General features: G+C 32.2%; 1 protein-coding gene across 1 annotated transcript in view; it reads right to left on the reverse strand.

Annotated features, from left to right (window-relative positions):
* The window catches only part of Slc4a10 (solute carrier family 4, sodium bicarbonate transporter, member 10), a 280,912-nt gene that overhangs the window by 203,889 nt on the left and 54,540 nt on the right, over positions 1-22,483 (reverse strand). The gene's annotated exons all lie outside the window — the stretch shown is intronic.

The raw sequence follows: 22,483 nt of genomic DNA on the forward strand, positions 1-22,483 counted from the left end.
TTTTTTTTTTTTTTTTTTTTTTGGTCTACATCCTTCTCTAAATTCCACCTTAATGTGCATATTATAAGCAAAGTTATTAAATGAATAAATAAGTTTGAAATAAGAAAATTGAAATTCCTTTATATTTTGATAAAGCATGGATACAAACTTTGCTTTTAACAATTCCCTTAATGATGCTAATTAGTGTATATTATCTGGTTTTCCTGAGTGTTTTCTTGCCAACACATTTGATATTGGCAATAAAAATACCAAGCTCAAGAGAGTATCTCTTAATATTTGTATTATCTAAGAATCACAGATTTTCTCTACAAAAAGTTATTTTCATCATAAAGCATTTACTTTTAACTTTTCTTGTGAAATGACTAAGTTTGGAGAATACTTCTAAAAATAAGTAAATTATTTTAGGTACTAATGCTTTAAAAAGTGTAAATTAATGTAACTTCTCAAAGTTGGCAAAATTGAAAAGACTCTTTTTAAAGTATACAATCATTTATGTGAGCTCCAGTTTGGAAGTTTTGTCCTAAGGTAGTAGTGCAGATTATAAGATTTATACACAAAAATATTTGATGCTACATTAATCAGAAGAAGAAAATAGAAATAATAAGAGAAAGACTGACTCATTTGTGATATATCAAAAATTTAATACCAAATAGTCACTGAATATTATGCATAAAAGATATTAATAACAAAGGAAAATATGTATTATAATAAAATACTAAATGAAAAACAAGGTCTCAATATATTTATGGACCACAAACTCAAGTACATAAAATCTACACAGAAAATACATGCAATATTGAATTTCTAAAATACCCGTGACTCATAAATGTGTACCCACATATTTCATGCTTTTCTATAAAATAAGAACTCATTTCTGAGAAGTATTTTCATAGTTTAAAAAAAATCGTTATGTGCTTCATCTCACCACTAAAAATTAGGCCTTAAATTTCAGTTTTTTAATGTTCTACTTTACGATCTGTCCCATGTTCATGAAAATATTCAAATGTATTTATTCTAGATATTCTAACCATTTTAAAGACTCATTCTTTATGTAATTTAAATAGTATTAATTACATGTGATTCTTTCATACTTATTTATTTTGTGCAAAAGCTAGTAAGGCTTTTTGCCAAATTTGCTCTCAAACCAATTTTAGTGTTATATTTTAAAAAATGGAAAATTTTGCACAGCATGACTTTGTGTTCCTAATTGTCTAACTAGTTATTGTGATTTGATCCACACTGTTTCTCTTTTATGAGAAACTCTGAGTAAAATTAAAGCAAAATAAAATATAGGTAATAGGAAGTAGGAAGATAGATCATTCTAAAAGGAGAAGGGGATCAAGAGGTGGAGGGAGGGGGAGGGAGATAGAAAGGAGAAGGGATGAAAGAAAAGGAACCGGGGTGTACTATGAACATGTACCAAATCCATACAAAGCAAATAAACAGGTACTACAAATGTGTACAAAATAAAAAGGAAGGGAATCAAGCGATGAGTGGAGAGAGAAGGGAGGAATGGGAAAGGAGATGAAAAAGGAATTAAGATGTGTTACGTACATGTACCAGCTTCCCACGAGGAATGTGAACATTGTATGTATACACAAATGCACTAATGAACTAAAATTTGAAAAATAAAGTCATCTCACAAGTAGGACACAGAAGAGCACTTTATTTTCACTTGTACAAGGAATATGGTTGAACTTGGGAGTGTAGGTCACCAAGTACATATAATGCACAAAAACATCGAGGAAGAAGACCTAATAGATGGTGAGGAAACTGATCGTTGTTATTAAAATCCTAATTCTTATAATAATCACTGCCTCATGAGATAAATGTCCTGGATGCCACAACACAAATGATCAGTTCAGATTAAATGTGTATACCTTTTAGAAAACAACTTTAACCTATCTGAATGGGTAAAGAGATGGTATTTTTTCAATATACTAACAACAATACCAAAATGCAATATGTCATTTCATTTTTTACCCAAATTTTTAAAAAATTCTATTTTTTATAAAATCATAATCACTCTAGTTTCACTAGTAAAATTGATTCATGGGTAAACTATGTAACAATATTCTGAATAATACCGACTTTTCATTTAACTTTCTGTACCAATTACAAAAGTACTTCATACTATCCAGATAGAAAATCAGAACATCAAAAGCACTTAAAATTATACTGCATTATTCATCTTTATCAAGTATTGTAAACATTTTGCAGGTTAGTTAAGTATATTTTGTACTGTGTACAAAATATACTTAATAGCTACAGTACAAAATATACTTAATAGCTACAGTACAAAATATACTTAATAGCTACCTGGTATCTCACTGAATAGAGGTTCCATGTGTTATTTAACCAATCCTCTATTCCTCGCCATTTTTTCCACTCAATAGCATGATAACAATTATTTAGAATTTACTTGTGCACACAATTTTATACATATCTTCTAGTTTCTTTAGATAAACTCTAATAAGTGAACTTACTGAATCAAAGAATATAAACTCCTTCCCTTCCTTCGCCCTCCTTCCCACCCACCCTCTCCCCTCCCTTTGTTGTTATTATTTGTTTGTTCGTTTCAGTTCTGGGGTGATATGAACATTTTTAAAGTTTTGGATATAGGTTATACAGTTTACTTCCAGCAAAGTTTTATCTATCTGCACTCAAGGAAAATATCTTTTGCCTCACATCTTAACTGGTTTATCACAGTCTTTGTGTAGAATAATGGTCTCAACATATTAAAGTGAAAATTAAGGAAAACTGGACATATGTTAAGACAAAAGTTTAAATTAAGGATAATTAAATCCAAAAATAAAAACAACAAAAATTTAGTGTAAATAATCCCCTTTTGTTTCTATGTTATAGACAAAGAAATAATACTGTTGGCCTATATAAAATATACTCAGGCAAAACAAAATAATAAATTTCTAAATTGAAATTACTAAAAAGTAGCAAAGGAGACTAAGTAGAAACTAATAAAATTTAAAATGTACATTTAGTCTTTATTTTTTCTGTCACTTCTACGACATAAAGCAACCTAGAGAGGGAAATCATTTAATCAAAGCAATGCTATCATACTCATTAAAATAAAAAGATAGTCTTAGGAAGCCTCTCAAATGGCTACCAAATATATCTTAAATCAGGGAGTCACTCAGGAGAACCAAAGAGCCTCCAAAATACCATGTGTAAAGACAGTAGTTTTGTGTGCAAATTTATCTTCTGCCATAACTATTATAAGGCTATGTAAGTGACAGGAAATTATAAATTAAAATTCACAATGCTTTTACACTTAAAAATCAGGGACGGGAATATAGCTCAGCAGCACAGCGCTTGCCTGGCAAGTGTGAGGCTGTGAGTTCGATTCCCAGAACCAAAGAAAAGCCAACTTATTGTTAAAAATCTTCACTCTTAAAAAATGGTAATGACTATGGATCAGCAATTGGGCAAGATTCCTCTAGGCTCCTTCCATGAGTAATCATCTAAAGCTCAGTGGGGGTAGAGAGTCTAAAATGTTTAAGAGCTCTTGCCACACACAAGAAACTAACTCTGTGAAGTAATGCATATGTTAACTCCCTTTTTTCAGTGATTATTTCACAGTGTCTATGTATGTAAAACATCAATCTGTACATAAGTATATATATATATGTATGTATGTATATATCTTTTGTGAATTAAATTTCAATAAAGCTGAAAAAATTAATTTTTAAAATGATAATGATTCTTTTAGTGGAATTTCTGTAGATCTAGATAACAATGAAATGCAGTCTTAGCAATACTAGAGGCTCTCACAAATCTATAGGAGATATGTTCCAGGACCCTCAGTGGATGCTCAAAAACAGATAACACTAAACTATATGTATACTGTTTTCTCCTATACATATGTACCTATGATAAAGTTTAACTTATAAATTAGGCACAATGAGAGATTAACAACAAATAATAATAACATAGAAGTGTAGTAATAGGCTTCAATAAAAGTTATGTGAATGTGGTTTCTCTGTTTATTTTCAAAAAAATTATATTTAAATTTTTTTATCACAGTTGATCATGAATAACTAAAGCCACAAAAAGCAAAACCAAAGGTAAGGGACAATTACTGTACTAAAATTGTACTTAAAGTGACAGTTATAGTGAATGAAGACAGGTTTGTCTTTCTTAAATTCTAATGTAGACAGGGTCATGGATCATAAGTACTTATGATTTTAATGGCAAAACAACACTGTAAAGGACAAAGACCTCAAAACATACCCTTCCTTTGCCACAAGGACTCACAGTTCTATAGTTAAAGGTGCAGGTATGGAAGCAGAATATAGAGTTCAAATTCTGGGTTTTATCTTGGAATATGAATGCATTCTATCCATATTAGTTTCCTTATAAGTAAAATAATAATTTTAGTAGGACTGTTGCAAGGATAAAATGTGACTAATATGTGGGAAATAGGTAATGCAATGCTTGTCACAGAGTAACTGTTAAATGTTTGCTATCACCATTCTAAAAACATTAATTTGTTACAGTATCACAGAGAAAAAGAAAAAGTACAATTTTATAAAATAAATTTATGAACTAATCATAGGCATATACATGATTGACCAGGAGTTCTAAGATCTGAAGATAGCAAACTAGATACAATGCAGATACTCCAGATCTAGTGGAACAGGCTATGTGAAAAAACAATTCAGCTCTATAATACAACTTTGACGCTATAATGGCTCCAGGTGAGACAAACATTAAATAAACCTTGTATTCACCAATTGATAGCCATGAATAAATTGCTAAAATCCCTATCCTCAGTTTCCTCATTTCTAAAATACCATTAATAATACTGGTCACCTCATAAAGTTATTTTGAAGATTAAATAAAATACACATAAAGCATTATATGTGTGCTTATATATATAAACTCCTAAAATTATAAGCATTACTATTTTCATCTCCACTATTGAGGGAAGAATCAATGGATCATTTAAAACTTTGATAAGGTAAAGGTAGAGGAGAAACTACATAATGAAAGATGACCAGTTTTTCCCTTTCCCCCATGCAATGATCATTTTCTACCCTCATTATTCTCCACATTTCAGCATTTCCTACACACTCCTGGCACATAAAAATGATTAAACTAATATGGACTGAATTAATGACCACCACCTGATTACCAAATCCATAATCATTTTTTAAATATTATTTTCAAACTATCTGAGACTACTTTACCACTGCCTAGTCAAAAACTCCATATGAATGTCCTATTCTAGTACTTGATGACCTCCATGGCTGACCCTGACAGAACTTTCCAGTCTCCTTAACTACTATCTTTCTTTATTTATCCAATGCTTTACCTAAACCCAGTAGCTAGCTAGTCTCAATAATAATTCAATGCTTTAGGCCTCTAACTTTTTTCCCATTAATATGTCTGTTTTGGTGCTGCTATTTATCAATTCAGACATTTTACAAGTTATCAAACCTCTATAGACTTTAGTTTCTTATCAATAAATTGGAGATACTAGTATCTGGCTACATAATATTCCCTGAGGACCACATGAATTATAAAGTAGGGGACGGTCACAAATAGACTGACCAACTAGACAAAAAAAATCAGAGAAATTTTATCATTGAACCAAACCTTTAAACAAGTGGACTTAGTTCTACAGAGTGCTCCACCCAAATAATATATATTCTTCTCAGCAGTACTTGGTACTTTCTCCAAAATAGACCATATTCTAGCTTACAGAACATGCTTAAGTAATTGCAAAAGAACATGCATTGTCAGATCATAGTGCAATAAAACTGGAAATAAATGGTAAAAGAAACTCCAAAACTCTACAAGCACATGGAAATTAAATAATACCCTCTTGAGCAACCAGTGTGTCCCAGATGAAATTAAAGAAGTTAGTTCCTATGATTGAATGATAATGCAAATATGACATACTGGAAATTATGCAGCACTATAAAAACAATCCTAAATTATGCAGCACTATAAAAAGAGAGAAGTTTATAGCAGTGAAATTCCACATCAGAAAAACGGAGCAACCTCAAATAAATAACCATATGCTGAAATTCAAGCACCTAGAACAACAAGAATAAGTTAAACCTAAGGCACATACAAGGGAGGAAATTACAAAGATCAGAACAGAAATTAATGCAATTGAGACTAATAAAACAATACAAAGAATCAATAAATTGAAGTATTGGTTACTTGAAAGGCTAAATAAAATAGACAAATGCTTAGGCAACCTTATGAAAAAAAGGAAAGACCCAAATCCATGTAATCAGAAATGAAAATGGTGAAATCAAAATAGATCCTGCAGAAATCCAGATCATTAGCACCTAGTTTGAAATCTTGTACTCTAATAAGATGAAAATTTCAGAAGACACAGATTTCTAAATACATATGAATTACCAAAGCTGAATAAAGAAGATATACAAGTTCTAAACAATCAAGCATCAGTCTTTGAAATTAAGGGGGTAACTTTTTTAAAAACTACCAATAAAAAAAGGACAGGTCCTGATGGATTCACTGCTGAATTCTGCAAGAAATGTAGAAAAAATCCAATATCATTACTCCTCAAACTCTTCAATGAAACTGAAAGAGAAGAAATGCCCCTAAAGTCATTCCTAGAAGCAAGTACTGCCCTGACACCAAAACCAGAGAAAGATTCAACCAAAAAGAACTGCAGGCCATGAACACAAGTTAATGAACATAGATGCAAAAATCCTCAATAAAATACCTGCAAACAGAATGCAGCAAATCATCAAAAAGATTATACCCCATAACCAAGTAGGATTCATCTTAGCAATGCAGGAATGGTTCAACATACTCAAATCAATGAATGTAATACACCACATCAAAAGAACCAAGGACAAAAATCACATGATCGTCTCAATAGATGCAGAAAAAGCATATGATGAAGTCCAACACAGCTTCACGACAAAAACACTTCACCTAACAGAAAATTGGAATAAAGGGTCTTTATCTCAATCTGATAAAAGCCATCTATGACAAACCAACAGCCAACATCATACTAATTGGTCAAAACCTGAAAGCTTTCACTATAAAATCAGGAACAAGATCAAAATGTCCACCATCACCACTCCTGTTCAATATAGTTATGGAAATATCAGACAGCACAATTAGGTAAGAGAAAGAAAAGAAATATGGATAGGGAAGAATGAAGCTATCATTATATGCAGATGAAATGATGCTGTACATAGAAGGCCCCAGAAACTCCACCAAAAGACTCCTAGATTTAATAACCAAATTTGGTAGCAGGATACAAAGTCAATACTCAATAGAATTCCTGTACACAAAGAACAAACTTACTGACAGAGAAATTAGGGAAACAACATTTTTCACAATATATTTAAGAAAAATGAAATACTTAAGAATAAATCGAACAAAAGAAGTGAAAGAACTTTATACTGAAAACCATAGTACTCTGGAAAAGGAGATTAAAGAGGATATTAGAAAATGGAAAGATATTCCCTGTTCTTGGATAGGCAGAACCAAAATAATGAAGATGGCTATAGTTCAAAAATTGTTATACAGATTTGATGCTGTTCTAATCCAAATATCAATAGCAGAACTAAAATACCTCACCGAACTAGAAAAAACAATCCTGAAATTCATATGGAACCAGAGGAGACTTAGGATAGTAAAAGCAGTTCTGGGCAATACAGGCAAGGCAAGGGGCATTACAATCTTTTATTTGAAGTTATACGTCAAAAATACCATGATTAAAAAAGTAAAAACTACAGTACGGTACTGGGAAAAAAAAAAAAAAAAAAAAAGCCTAAGCATCAGTGGAACAGATTGAAAGATGCAAAAAACAACTCAAAGCACATTCAGCTACCTTATCTTTGATAAAGGGCCCAAACACCTTTCCTGGAAAAAAGATAGTCTCCATAATAAATAGTGCTAGAAAACTGGCTTTCTATCGCCAAAGATTGAACCTAGACAAATATCTCTCACCATGCACTAAACTAAAATTTAAATTAGTCAAATATCTAAATATAAAAGCAAACAATGTGCTGAAAGATAGAATAGGGGAACCTTTTGAATACATAGGTACAGAAAAAGACTATGAATAAAACCTCAGTAGTATAGGAAATACTACAAGGAATCAACAACAGGGGTCACACCAAATTTTTTTTAAAAACCTTTTATCCAGCAAAAGAAACCACCAACAGACTAAGGAGATAACCCACAGAATGAGAAAATTTTTACCTGCTACTCCTCAGGCAAAGTTAATATTTAGAATATATAAAAAATTCAAAAATTTAGATTCTCCCCTAATTTAAAGACCCAATACAAAAATAGGCATCTAAAATGAATAGCCACTTCTCACATGAAGAAGTAAAAATGGAAAATTAATATATGAAAAAATGTTCAATATCACTGGTCATTTGAGAAATCCCAATTAAAACACTGAGATTCGCACTCCAGAAGGAATAGCTATCAACAAGAAATCACCAAATAATAAATGCTGGTAAGGCTGTAGGGAAAAAGAAACCCTTCTCCGTTGTTGGTGGGAGTGTAAATTGGTACAACCACTATGGTAGTCTGTATGGAGATTCCTCATAAAACCAGAGTTTCCATTTGACCCAGCTATTCTCCTTCTAGGAATCTTCCCCAAAGAGTTAAAAGCATTATATTACAGCGGTATATGCACATCAATGTTTTTAACAGCACAATTTATAATAGCTAAATTTTGGAAACAGCTCACAAGCTTATCAGTGGATGAATACTACTTCTCTGCCATTAAGACGGATAAACTTCAGACATTCTGAAGTAAATGGATGCACTTTGAGACCATAATTGTAGGTGAAATAAATTGGACACACATATTTAAATATCACAATTTCTCTTGTGTGAGAAACCCAAATGGTAAATAAGGAGCAAAATTGAAGCTAGATATTAAGAAGTAAGAAGAACGTGTTCAAATGGGAAGGGGAACAAGGGAGGGTGGGGGAAAAGGAAAGAAGGATATAGGGATTTTTTTTTTAATGGAAGAAAAAAATGAGAAGGGGGAGAAGGCCTGAAGGAAGGGGAGGGAGTGGAGAAAAAAAGAATTAAATCTATTATTATATATCTTATATAATTAAAGAATATATTATATTCTTTAACAGGTACAAATTATTTATGAAAATGTGATTATTATGTATGGCAAATATGTACCAATAAAAATAACATAAAGTGCTTTTAAACTACAAGTACTTCACAAATGTTGCTGCTGCTGGTGCTGCTGCTGGTGCTGCTGCTGGTGCGGAGCTGGTGTGGTGCTGGTGCTGGTGCTGATGCTGCTACCGCTGTAACTGACATGCCTTTCTCCTTCATCTGCATAGGTCTAAATCCTATCTACCCATCAAACGTTAACAAAACACATCTTCCATGACAATGTCCATGATTACATGCTTTTAGTCTTAACTCCCTCTCTCACAACTCTTTCATCTGCACTTTAACTCTCTGACTTCTCTGAAATACCTGTACTTTCTTCCATTTCAATCTTATCTCTAATTTTCAATTATTAATATTCCTAAGACAAAATCTGCGTATGACTCATTTCATATCCCTCTACTATCCCTTATATAGTTCCTTGAATTTAATGTGTAAATTAAAATATGTATTGAATCAGTAAAAACGTGAAGTGTATTTTCAGGCCACTAAAATATGACTCTCTATGTTGGAATGGTTGTTTCCAAAATAGTTAGTAGATCTCTGATGGCAAATGGAACAGAAGGTAGCTATTCATTTCTATCCCCAAGCACTCGTCCTATTGCATTCTTGCTCTCTTTAATGCTTATGACTGTAAAATACAGGAAACTCTTGAATTTAATGAAAAAGTGCTTCTAAATATAATTATAAATAATACTATGATAATTTTAAACATTATAACTCTTCAAGATGTATTCTTATAAAAGTAGCCTAAGGAACTAGAGCACAAAGTTAAAAGAAGAAGAATGTTTATACCACTAGTATTTATAACAATAACATTGGGAAAATTGTCTAAATGTTAAATATAAAGGTGATAAATGTGTAGGTAAAAGCCTTTGAGGAGCCAAAAATAACAGTTGATATTATTGGAACTTTTGATGAGGGGATGGCTATGGATGATTTGTTTCCAAAATCATACCTCCTTGAGGATGAAATCAAACTAGATACAAATATCAACAAATGCTAACTAGAAAGACACAAACATCACTCTTCTCTCTTTCCGTCCAAAAACAGCCAGTATTAGGTATATAAGAAGAAATTAAGTAGTATAAATGAAAGATCAGCAACAAAAGTCAATTTACAAATAACAATCAAAATAAATGCTTATTACATGTGTGCTGAAAATCAGTTTCAGCCCATGAAACGAGACAGAAAACTTGAGAAACTCAGAAATACAGGAAGCAAAGAAAGTAAACTTTTCACTATTCAATTAACCTTAGGGTTCTCAGTTTCTTTGTATTTTAAAGTGATAATATTTACTTAGTCTCCATTTCATTGAACTGCAAATATCTCACTGTTATTATTTTGAGGACAAAAAGTACTTAGTATATCATATTCACATAGACAAATGTTTTTGCTAAGTTATAATTTCACATTCAGTCTTTATTATGTAGATACATGAAGAATTAAATGATTATTGAAATGTAGCCAAAGATCACGACTTTAACTACTGACATAAAGATATAAAAAATTATAAGTATTAATCTACTAAGATTTTTTAAATAATGCAGCTTAACATAATTTACATTGAGCAGTAATTTTAAACCAAAATAATAAGGACAGAAAAGGATACTCCTTCCAAAGACAATGTCTTCTGGCACTGATTAATGGTTACCTCTAAATTTGAAGGTATGTCTTAAGGCTTACACACTGCTTTAAATTAATTTGTTGAAATATCAAACAAGCTAAATATGTTTCTTTAAAGAACACAAATCAAACAAGAATCTATATTCTTACTATTAGCCTGAAATAAAATAGTCTATCATCCCTCCATGTTTTTGCACTAAATCCTTGATCATTACCAAGATTTTTTATTTCAAACAAAGAAAGAAAAAAATAATAAAAATAACAATAAAAATAGAACAGAGTTTCAAACCAGGTTATTAGGACAGTAACAATAATTAATATATTTAATATTGTTATCTTTGTAGTACTCATTCAGAGTACAAGATACAGGCAAGAAATATTGTCCAAACATTAGGACAAAACTCTCTATTCAATGAACTAAGAGAAACTACCTGTATGATTATCTTAACTATCTTGTGTGTGTGTGTGTGTGTGTGTGTGTGTGTGCGTGCGCGCGTGTGTATTTCATTGTGCCTTCTTTCCTTTTGCCTTTCCCTCACCAATTTGGCTTTTTAACAGTTTCTTCTTAATTTATAGTATCTATTGTACATTTTGAATCTAATGTACTCATTCAACTTTTCACACTAGGGAAGTAATATGATGTGTACACATGTGGGTCTGATTTATTTCACTTATGGGTGCTGCTCTTGAGTTGCATCCATTTACCTACAAAAGTCCGAAGTTTATCCTTTTATGGCTGAATAGTACTCCATTATATAAAAAGACCACATCTTTTTTATTTGTTCTTCGGTTGCTGGGCATTTGTGTTCTTTTCAAAATTGAGCTATTCCAAATTGTGCTGCTATAAATATGGGTGCACATATATTGCTGTGGTGTGAAGTTTTTAATTCTTCTGGGAAGATACCCAGAGGGGAATGGTTGAGTTTGATGGGACCTCTAATCCTAGTTTTTGTGGAATCTCCATACTGATTTCTACAGTGGTTGCATTATTCTGCACTCCCACCAACTGTGGAGAAGGGTTCCTTTTACCCCACATCCCTCCAACATTTGTTATTGGTTGACTTCTTGATATGGCTATTCTTTCTGGAATGAGATGTTGTCTCATCAGTGTTGTCTTATACTGCATCTCTAAAATGACCAGTGATACTGAACATTTTTCATGTACTTATTTGCCATATGTATTTCATCATCTCAGAAGTGTATATTCATCTCAGATGCCAATTTTTGGACTAAATCTTTGAATTGGGGATGCCTGATTTTTTCAAGTCTTTATATGTTCTAGATACAAATTCTTCGTCTGAGAGACAACTGCATAATTTTTTTCCCACTCTATGGGTTGACTTTTCACTGTTGGTAATTTCTCTTGTTGTGCAATCACTTTTTAATATGATGAGATCCCATTTATTGATTTTTTGTAGTATTTCCCATGCAGTTTTTTTTCCCATCCAAGATTTTTTCTGCTACTTCTACTGCAAATTTCATTCTTTAATGAGATATGCACCGAAATTGAAGGCTCTGTTCAATTTTTAAATGTTTTAATTTCTGAGTTACATTCAACAACTTTATGGTGTTTCTGTTTTAACACTACAGTCTCTGATGTTAAACAAGTTGAGTAAGTTGGGGTTGGGTGATTAACTTGTGGATAAATACAGCACAAACATAGGAGTTGCAAGGGAGTTAATGGGTCTGATCCTTTGTGGAAATCTTCCATGATTAATTTCTATATTCAAATAATTTGTTCCTCTGATCCCACAATTTTATTTATACTAAACAGCCATTATGTCAGGTCAATAAAATTACTGGAGAATGTATTTGCATAGAGCCAGAAATAAATGGTAAGGAACTGTCAGCTGATGTCAGTTTTTTCCTCACATATCTCAAAAATTATCATTACCTTTGTGAATGTGCCAGAATTCTCTTAACTTGCACCCTAAGAAATACAATGTTGACATCTCTACTGCAATGTTCCTTGCAGCATTGCTCACGAAAGTCACGACATAGAAGCAACTTAAGTGTCCGTGGATGTATAAATAGACAAAGAAAATGAGATACACAATCAATGGTACATTATTTAACCATAAGAAGAAAGAAATCATGCATTTTCAATAACATGTATGAAACTCTAGGGTATCATGTCAACTGGGATAAGCCAGAAGAAGCAAAATACTGAATGGTGTCATATGTAGAATATGAAAGAAAACCAACTAATAAAACAGAGGCCAAAATAAGGTTTGAGTGCAGCTGAAGGGTGAGAGAAATAGAAGATGTTGGACAAAGGTTATACATTTTCAGTTATTAGATGAATAACTATTGACAATGTAATGTTTAGTGTAGTGAAAATAGTTAATGTACTATGCTGTATACTTGAAATTTGCTGAAAGAGAGGAAAAAAGGACAATCATATGAGGTATGGATGTGTCAATTTGATTGTGCATTTTGTATCAACTCATCACATTACAGACTTAACAACATACAATTTAATTTGTCCATTAAACTTAAACTCCAAAGAAAGACAGGGAAAGCACACAAAAAAAATGAAGCATATCTTTATTGGACGAGTTCTTGTTGCCAGTATAATTAAGGGCCTACAGATGTATAGTAAGCAAAGCACAATTAGGTCACAACTGAAATTTCAGGCTCACACCTTAAACTATAATTTTAATTTTTGTCATTTTGGGGATATTGCTGTTTAGGGGAACACTCAAGATGAGATTTTTTTTTAAATTGATTTCTAAGATGTTTAAATTCCTTAACATGAAAAACAGTTCTGGAGTATCTGGCCAATTCATATTCCAGGTTTTACCAAAGCCTTACAAAACAACACCATCACATCATCACAAACCACCACAAACATCACCACAAACCAACTTCTTTCCCTTAAAAGTTTTAAATTGTAAGGAATTTTTGTAATTTAGAGGCATCTATAGTGTAAAAATCATAAAGAATGCCAAGAAAAATAATACCATACTAACTTACTTTTCCTCCAATTCTGAAAGAACTACTCATGAGTCTGCCCCTTGGAATAAAAGGGGATATTATAATCATCCATGAAACACTACTTATTGTTTCAACTTAACCTGAAAACCATTTTCTTGGCTGGGGATATAGCTCAGCAGCACAAGCGCCTACCTGGCAAGCTCAAGGTCCTGAGTTTGATTCCTGGTACCACACACACAAAAAAAATTTCTTTCTATGTTGTTGTTAAAAAATAAAAAGAAATACAATTTTCTTTGCTCACTAAGATTTGCGAATTTATATGATACAGCTGCTGGAACTACTGATTCCACTCTAGTATACCAACAGGAAAAGTCATTTAGTACTTAGAAGGTTGTCTCATGAGTTACACGAGTTAGTTAGTGAGTTAGTTAGCCAGTTAGTTAGTCAATAACTGAAGTAAAAGGTAAAGATATTTCCTCTCTACCTAAACACATAATTACAGGTGTCAGGTAGAGTATTCCGTCCTATACTGGACACAATGGATGCTCTAATTATTTGCCCCTGTGATTTTCCATGGTATCTTTGCTGCTAACTATTCCTCTTTCAGACTGAACAGTTTTTAATCGATAATGTTAATTTTCCAAATGGTTTTAATAACTGTTTTTAGGTTTTGGAGTCATATAGTCTCTTTAAAGTAGAATTACATATATGTATAAGTGTTGACTTAAAGTTTGATCCTTGTGAGACAATCTTACCATCTACATTGAAATACTTAGGATGAAACTCTAATAAAACCCTATACCAAAGTAGATTTAAAAATGGTCTCATAATGAAGTGAATCAAATATATTCAACATTTAAGATATCAGGCCATAGGAAAATGTACTGCAGCAGTTAATTATTACAGTATATTTTTGAATGATCACATAATTTCATATTTTTAAATACTGTACCTATATAATTTTTTCATATCTCTCAAAATGCTAATTTATGAAAAGGCAGAGGATTTTGTAACTTTCTAGTATGTGAAACCACAGTATCTACTACTGTTTTTTCTTTTCCTTTTCATCTCTTCTTAAAATAAATTTTAATCTTATTGCTTACTTTCTGACTACTCTCAGGCTAGATAACTAATCCTCTAAGCTCTGTGCTATTAAACTAACTTGCTGACACTGATCCTATGCTATTTTATTGACACATTTCTCTTTATGTATGTGATCTCCAAATGGATAATATTTTATTTGGACTTCTATTATGCTAGTTAACCCCTTACAAACTTGTTTCATAATGCTCATGGTCATATTTTATCACTTCCCTAGCCTATAAATCCCACAAGAGAAAGAATTTTTCATTTGTATACATCAACATTTGGGGCTGGGGATTTAGCTCAGCGGCAAAGCGCCTGCCTGGCAAGCGCAAGGTTGTGAGTTTGGTTCCTGGTACCGGAGAAAAACAAAAAAAAATAAAAAATAAAAAAAAAAAATACATCAACATTTAACAAATGTTTGCTGAATCATATTGTCTCACTGGTGTAAGACCTGAAAGAGTGAATAAAAACTAGGCAATATGATAGACATTGCAAAATGAAAGGAAAATGCTCAAAAGTAAAGGGCAACTGGGGTGTGGGAAAAGAAAAGGGAAAGAAGGTGAAATTATGTATGTATGTATATACAGGATAGCTAACTTAGTTGTACTACTGTCATCTATTGCTGTACAGAAAGGAACAGTTAATGATTACATGTTTGATCAATCTTGTAGGTCTCTATTTGTTATCCTGAGAAACTACTTTGAAGATATCAATAAGTAATACAACCATTGTTAATTTCCATTGTTAATTTTGTCTGTAAGTCTGTTTTGTTTGTATTACTGTTATGCTATTTTTTAAATGGATGTGTCTTTGTTAATATGTTTTCCTTCTTCTAATTTTTAAAGTAAAAAACAAAAAGAAATGTTTACTGAATGAAAAAAATAGAGGGACTGGGTCTCAATGAGTCAATGACCTCTTGAAGACAGAACTCATACTTCATGATTCTTCAAAATTATAGAATTCATTCATATGTGATCCATAATAGTTGGTTTTTTATTCATGATGACAACAGTAATTTTATATCCATGAAATTATAATCTCTAATTCTATAATTAAATTCAAAATTTTCTCTTTTAAAGGGAATAAACAACTGGCTTAAATCGGTATGGATGAGGCTCTTTCTTCTCAATATAAATCAAAGCTTATACTCATGTCTCACTGCATCATCTTTGATTAAGGCAAAATTCAATATACATATATATGTGCATATAATATCTTATTCATATTTAAATCAACTAATACCTATAAAATAGACATAATTTGGTCCTCATCTCTCAAATACAAGTTTAATAAAATCTATACTCTCAGATCTTTACATATACAAATAGCACCTGCTATAGTATAAAGGACATTGAATAAAAAATGTTCTACAAGGGTTAATCAAAAAATAATGTGTGTTTAAATAAAAATTTTTTATTACAGTAAAAGACATAGTCATTAATCCTTCTCTAGATATTTCTCCTCACTTTGAACACATTTACCACTTACAAGGTGTTATCAAAAATATTATAATGAATGCTGCTGCTGAGCACCATCTAACAAAACTGCAGGCTCACGAAAAGTTTACAGAATATCCTCATCCACCTTATTCACCAAATATCACTGTGAGACTTCGGGGACCTCCAGAAAGTCAAAATGACTATGAATAGCAAACATTTTCATTTTATTCAAGACATCAAGGCACTTATGACAGTACAACTAAAGACACTCATAAAAGAGGACTGCCAGAACTGCTTCAGAAAGTGGCAAGAATGATGGGCTAAGAGTGTCTGAAGTAAAATGAAGTATTTTGAAGGTGGTTAATTACAATGTGTCTTCTAATGTAGTAATTTTTAATTTAAACATTCATTGTATTTTGTAACCACACTTGATATATGAATCGACTTTGGACAGAGTAAATGGATTGAACAAGTTCACACACTGACTCCAGAAGACCCAAGAGAAATGTCAATAGTACCTGAAATTTTCAGCAATCAGCTGCATTCCATAAATGACTTAAATTATTGTACTGGATTAATAAATTATGTTACTTAGATGGAACTTCTCTATTTATTTAAATATTAGTATATTTGAATATTAGTATATGATCCACTATTTTCTTGTTAGAGCATGAAAGTTTTAAAAAGCTTGGGAACCTGGTGTGCTCAGAAAAGAGCATGCCAAAAAACTTTGAATCAAAATGTACCAAAAACAAAAATGAAAGGTCCAAAGCTGCATTTTTTTTTATTTCATGACTCTGCCAAAGCCTGCTGTACTTACTGGAAATTTGTCTTCTCAATAAATGTGTTTATTTATCAAGCAGAAAATGTATAGAAAATTTATTACAACTTCTAAAAACATTATTTTTTAAATACGATTATTTCTAGATTTTAATTAGTAAAAAAATCAATAATCTGTGATAGAGCAATCACTTCTATTTTTATGACTTTCCAATTAATAAAAGTCCATCACTAAATTACATTAACAAAATTGTAACTATAAGGGGGTTTTTATTTGTACGTAGAAGACTCAAGGACATATATAAAAGTACCAAAAGAGATATTTTAGTTGTTTCCCACCCAATAAAAAGTTATTTTCCTCAATTTTAAAGAAATAGCTCTAAAACATCCATTCTTTGAGACGTAGTTTGGATTATAAAACCGTTTTACCTAATAAATCTAAAGAACAAACAAGTAAAAATAATGTAACCGCTGTGGTCATAACTATCAAACTTCAGGGAATAGCAGCGCATTTCATACTTTACACAAGAGATGCAATTAGGGACTCCAAATGGAATCCAGTGACTGCACCAGTAAATGATTTTCATAATTGTACACCAAAATACAAAAAGAAAATAGTCTTTCTTTGAGGCTATAAAATTACAACATTATAAGAGATAGCAAGAGTGCCTTAAATCAAATAATTCTGTGAAGATCAATAGCTAACTTTCCTAAAACAGATGATTTCTCTATCCTATTTTTAGACAAAACAGAGAACAGAGTCTTTCCCTATTAACACTATTTAGTATTTACTTTGAAAATAAAATTTTAAAATTTTGTTTCTAAGTAATTCTCAACATTTACTAAAACATATTACACTGTAGTTTATGTATAAACAATGAAAAGAACTACATTGACAAAAAGATAAATATTGCTTTGCACATATCTGTAGAGTTTACTCAACAAGGGCTGACACACATTTTCGCTGGAAAAAGTATAGATTAGGGGAAAAAAACCTGAAGCTAGGAAGGGTTACATCAAAGTGTGAAATTATTTTAATTAATTTAATCAGAATAAAAAAATGAAAGAAACTTCCTGAATTGGCTCATATAATCATTCCATTTTAGAAATCCAACACTTAGTGTTAACATCATGTTTATTTTTCCTAATGCCTAAAATAATACTTGTTTATTACAAAAAAGTATAGAAAACAGAGAACAAGAAAAACTCACTTATAGTTTTAAAACACTGAGAAAGCCACATATATATTTTAATATATGGCCCTACAACATTTAAATACATACACAGAATCATAACGTATATATTTTGTAATCTTTTCCTACTTAGCAATTCATCATGAACAACTCATATATCATCTTTAAACATCTTCTGCAGTCTGAAGATGATGGCATATCCTGCATATATATAATTAACTAACCAAAGCAATTTCAAATGTTTTGCTATTGGAGGCAGAACTGCAATGCACCCCTCTATATAATTTTGACTAGATTTCTGATTATTTGTTTCCTTAGAATGAGTTATTGGAAGTAAAATTTATCAGACAGAAGTTAATGTTCCCAATACATACTATCAAACTGGCCTCTACAAATGAAGAGAACATTTAAACCATGCCTGAAAGTAAGTGGCAGTACTTCCCTTTTCTTTGTCCCATCAATGCTGGGTACAGTCAACACCTTAATATTTAATAAATTGATATTTTTAAAACTGTATTTCAATTTTGTACTAACTTGCAGTTTCTATTACTATTGAAGCCATCTGTAATTTCTGAGGGTTGCTTATTTTCCTTCTATGACCATAAAGGTGTTAACAATATGCTTTGAAAATTTCCTCTCTAAATCCCAGTCAAAAGGATTTAATTTTACAAAACAGATTATATATCTCAAAATATCAACCATGTAAGTATCATATATGCTGCAAATATTTTACCAAGTTTCTCAGTTGGTTTTTAATTTCATTTATTGGTTTTTAATCCCTGTCCCTTTGAACCACAGCCAACTCAGCTTCAACCTGATTCTCTCTTCTGTAGTTTTCTGTTCCCCACCTCCCTGCTGGGGGCCAATGCCTCTGGCTCCAGGAACTTGTACTTTGTCTGTTCTCATCACTATTTCTGACTTTCTTCAAGGCAGGAAATATGCCTTAATACCATAAACTTTACTCTCTGCAGTAAATGTCTGATATTTAATGACGGAAATGAAAAAATATGCCTTCCCTCTAGCACAATTTCCAGAGGGTAACTTCTTAATAGTGCTATTACTTAAAAAATACAATATTAAATGACTTTGTAGCACTCTCTCCAGGCTTACTTTCCACATATTTGACCCTGATTCATTGGATGTATATTACCTCTTTTGTGCAAAACTTTAGAAGTTCTTTAAATCTGTTTTACTCCTTTAAGAGAAAAATTAACCCTAACTAAGTGATTCTCTTCTCATTTTAACATAGCTAACAGGTAGCTATTATTCATTTGAAACTAAGTGACCCAATGTTGCTTAGAAGAATCATTAGCCATAGCAGAATAAATAAATCTAGCCAGTGCTCACCTGAAACCAGAAAAATTGAGTTTCCCAGATAATAAGCATCCCATCTGTAAATGGATGCCTATAATTATTCTATCGGGCTGTATGCCTTGCTACAGGGTCCATGTCTAAACCTGTGGCTTTTCTTCTCTTCCTACAACACCTTAACATGCATATCCTACAACCCTCCACACTGGTCTCAAACTCACAGCAATCCTCCTGCCTCAGCCTCCAGAGTGCTAGGATTATAGGTATGCACCACCATGTCCAGCTATCAAAGTTATAAATTAAGCATTATTACACTTTTGGCCAAATTATCATAATACAGATTCACTAGGGTCATTATACTTTAAAGTACCTAAAAGCATAAAATATGGTTAGGGACTTAAAAACTGGAGAAATCTCTAAAAACATTTCAAACAAATGACAAAATAAGACAGAATAAAGAATGACAGATGCAACTTCAAGGAATGCTAATAAAACCCTGTAGGCTTTTCTTCCTATTCTCCTTGTCTTCTCTGCTACAATAAACACTGTCCTACACTACTGTCTTTTGAAACTCTCCCTTTGGCTGGTTCTCTGTTCCCTAAATACCCTCTCTTTGAGTCATTTCTAAAGGAAGGCTCAGCACTTAACCCTCCACTCTTCTCTTTATATAAATTCACTTATCACACAAAAGTTTATTGAATTCCTCCTAAGTACTTGGTACTGTGCTAAGGGCTAGGAATATAGCAGTAAACCAAATAAAGTCTTTGTGTCAGTGTTCTGGTGTGGAAAACAGATGTTTTCCTACATAGGAAAATTTAAAATTCTTCCTCAAGCTGAGCTAATTTCAATTCTATTTGCTATGGGGCTTCTGTAGTAGTCTGCTGCATGGTAACCCCCAACTAACTGTTCACCCTATATTCAAAACCCCAGGAGTCCTCTCACTAGAACCTGAGCTGGGCCTTTTTCTGCATGAATATTATTCTTCAATAAAATGTGGAGAAAAATAAGAAACATTAACTCAGAGTAGAAATAGGAATGGATACAACAATATTAAGAATCAACGCCATAAAATTGTAGAGGTTCATATCAGTATTATTCCACAATTTTTCTTATTTTCTCAGAATAAGGTCTGCAATTATTAAAGCAAAAACATAAAAGAAAGAGATATTGTGATTGTATCAAAAGGTTAAAAGATGAAAAAGCTTATTACAGTATTAAGGAACATATTAAAAGAGCTATAGGGCCAGGGATATGGCTCAGAAGCAAACGCCTGCCTGGCAAGCTCATGATCTTGAGTTCAATTCTCAGTACAAAAAAAATTAAAATAAAATAAAAAAGCTATAAATGACTTGTACACCAAGCAAGCAGCTAAACATCTGAACAGCTAAAGCAGCTCCTGAAGACAGCGGTTCCTAAAATAAGGAGATTGTTTAAAGAACATAGAAAAGCAAAGAAAATGTTACTATTTTTGATATAAGAAAATATTAATAATGACTTGAACACAGAAACTCAACATTATAAGATATACTATCATATAATTAATGGAAAGAAAGACTAAAATTGAGAAGAGCTTAAACCAACTAGCTATGTTACACTAAATATGGCCCTTAATATTTCTGGCCTCAGAATCACATCTCTAATATGAATATAAACCATATTTTCTTCTGGCCTCAGGATACTGTGAACCTCGGATTCTAGGTAGATTAATGTCAGATGATGATGAAGTCTTTAATGGTGCATGGCTGATGCAAAGTAGTGACAGTGAGGAATTATATGACTCGTGAGCATGGGTGTTGGCAGCAAAGTGCAGGAAAAGGAAGACTGAGTCTTTCGTGTTTTCTGTGATAGTTATAAATGGCTTGAGATGAAGAGTAAGTGATAACGAGGGTTTAAAATAAGTGGCACTAATTTCAAATAAGATGAAGAAAGAAAGCTATAATTTGGTATTCTCTAAGAAACACTGGGTAAGTTAATATTCCTGGCTTCTTATTGACCTGGGGAGAGTAGAAACTATGCCCACAATATTGCTGTGTCATATTAGTTTAACCTTAAAATATCTCTTTCATGTATCTCTTCCTCTGTATCTGCACTGCCATGACCACTATCTAAATTCTCATCATCTCACCTCAGTTACCATGAAAGCCTTCTATTTCATTTCACTGGTTCTAGTCTTTCCTTGAAAATCCACTCCACAGTCTGTTATAAAAAATGTCCCTTGCCCATTTCACAGTGTATACACATATATCCAAACAGCACATTCTACACCAAAATATGTGCTAGTTATACCTCAATAAAACACAGATAAATAAGACAACATTTCTTAAAACTTGCCTTTATCACATTACTCCCTGGTTCAAAAACCTTTTATGACTCTCTCCCTTCTCTATAAAACCTTGATAATCTGACTTCATCCCAGTTTTACAGCCTTTACTTCCCTATCTTTATCACAAATGAGCCATTTCAGTGAAGTACTTCCAACACAGGCAACCCTTGGCTCTCTTATCTCTCATACTATTTGTTCACAATGTAATTCCCATGGCCACGCTTTTGATAAATGTTCCATCTGTTAGAAATATTTTACCCCATTTTGTCCATCTATGCAAATCTAACACATATACCAACAGATAGCTAAAATTTTGACTTATACTGTCTGTCTACTAAGAATGAATGAATGATCACCCTTAGAAAAACCCTAACCACTGGAGGAAAATGAATAAGCAACAAATATAACAAAATATCAGCAGAAGGCATTGATTTTTGTGAGAGCAGAGAAAAGTCATTTAAACTAGACACAAGGGGAGGGCAAAATAAAGATAGAAAGGAAGGTAGACACAAAGAGTGCTACATTCTGGCACAGAAAAGTCACAGTAAAACCCATTAATTTGTACAATTAATATGATTTGTGGTACACATCTATAATCCCAGTTATTCAAGAGGCTAAGGAAG

This window comes from Chinchilla lanigera, unplaced genomic scaffold (genome assembly GCF_000276665.1).
Source record: "Chinchilla lanigera isolate Chin_1 unplaced genomic scaffold, ChiLan1.0 scaffold00048, whole genome shotgun sequence".
Classification (NCBI taxonomy): Eukaryota; Metazoa; Chordata; class Mammalia; order Rodentia; family Chinchillidae; genus Chinchilla; species Chinchilla lanigera.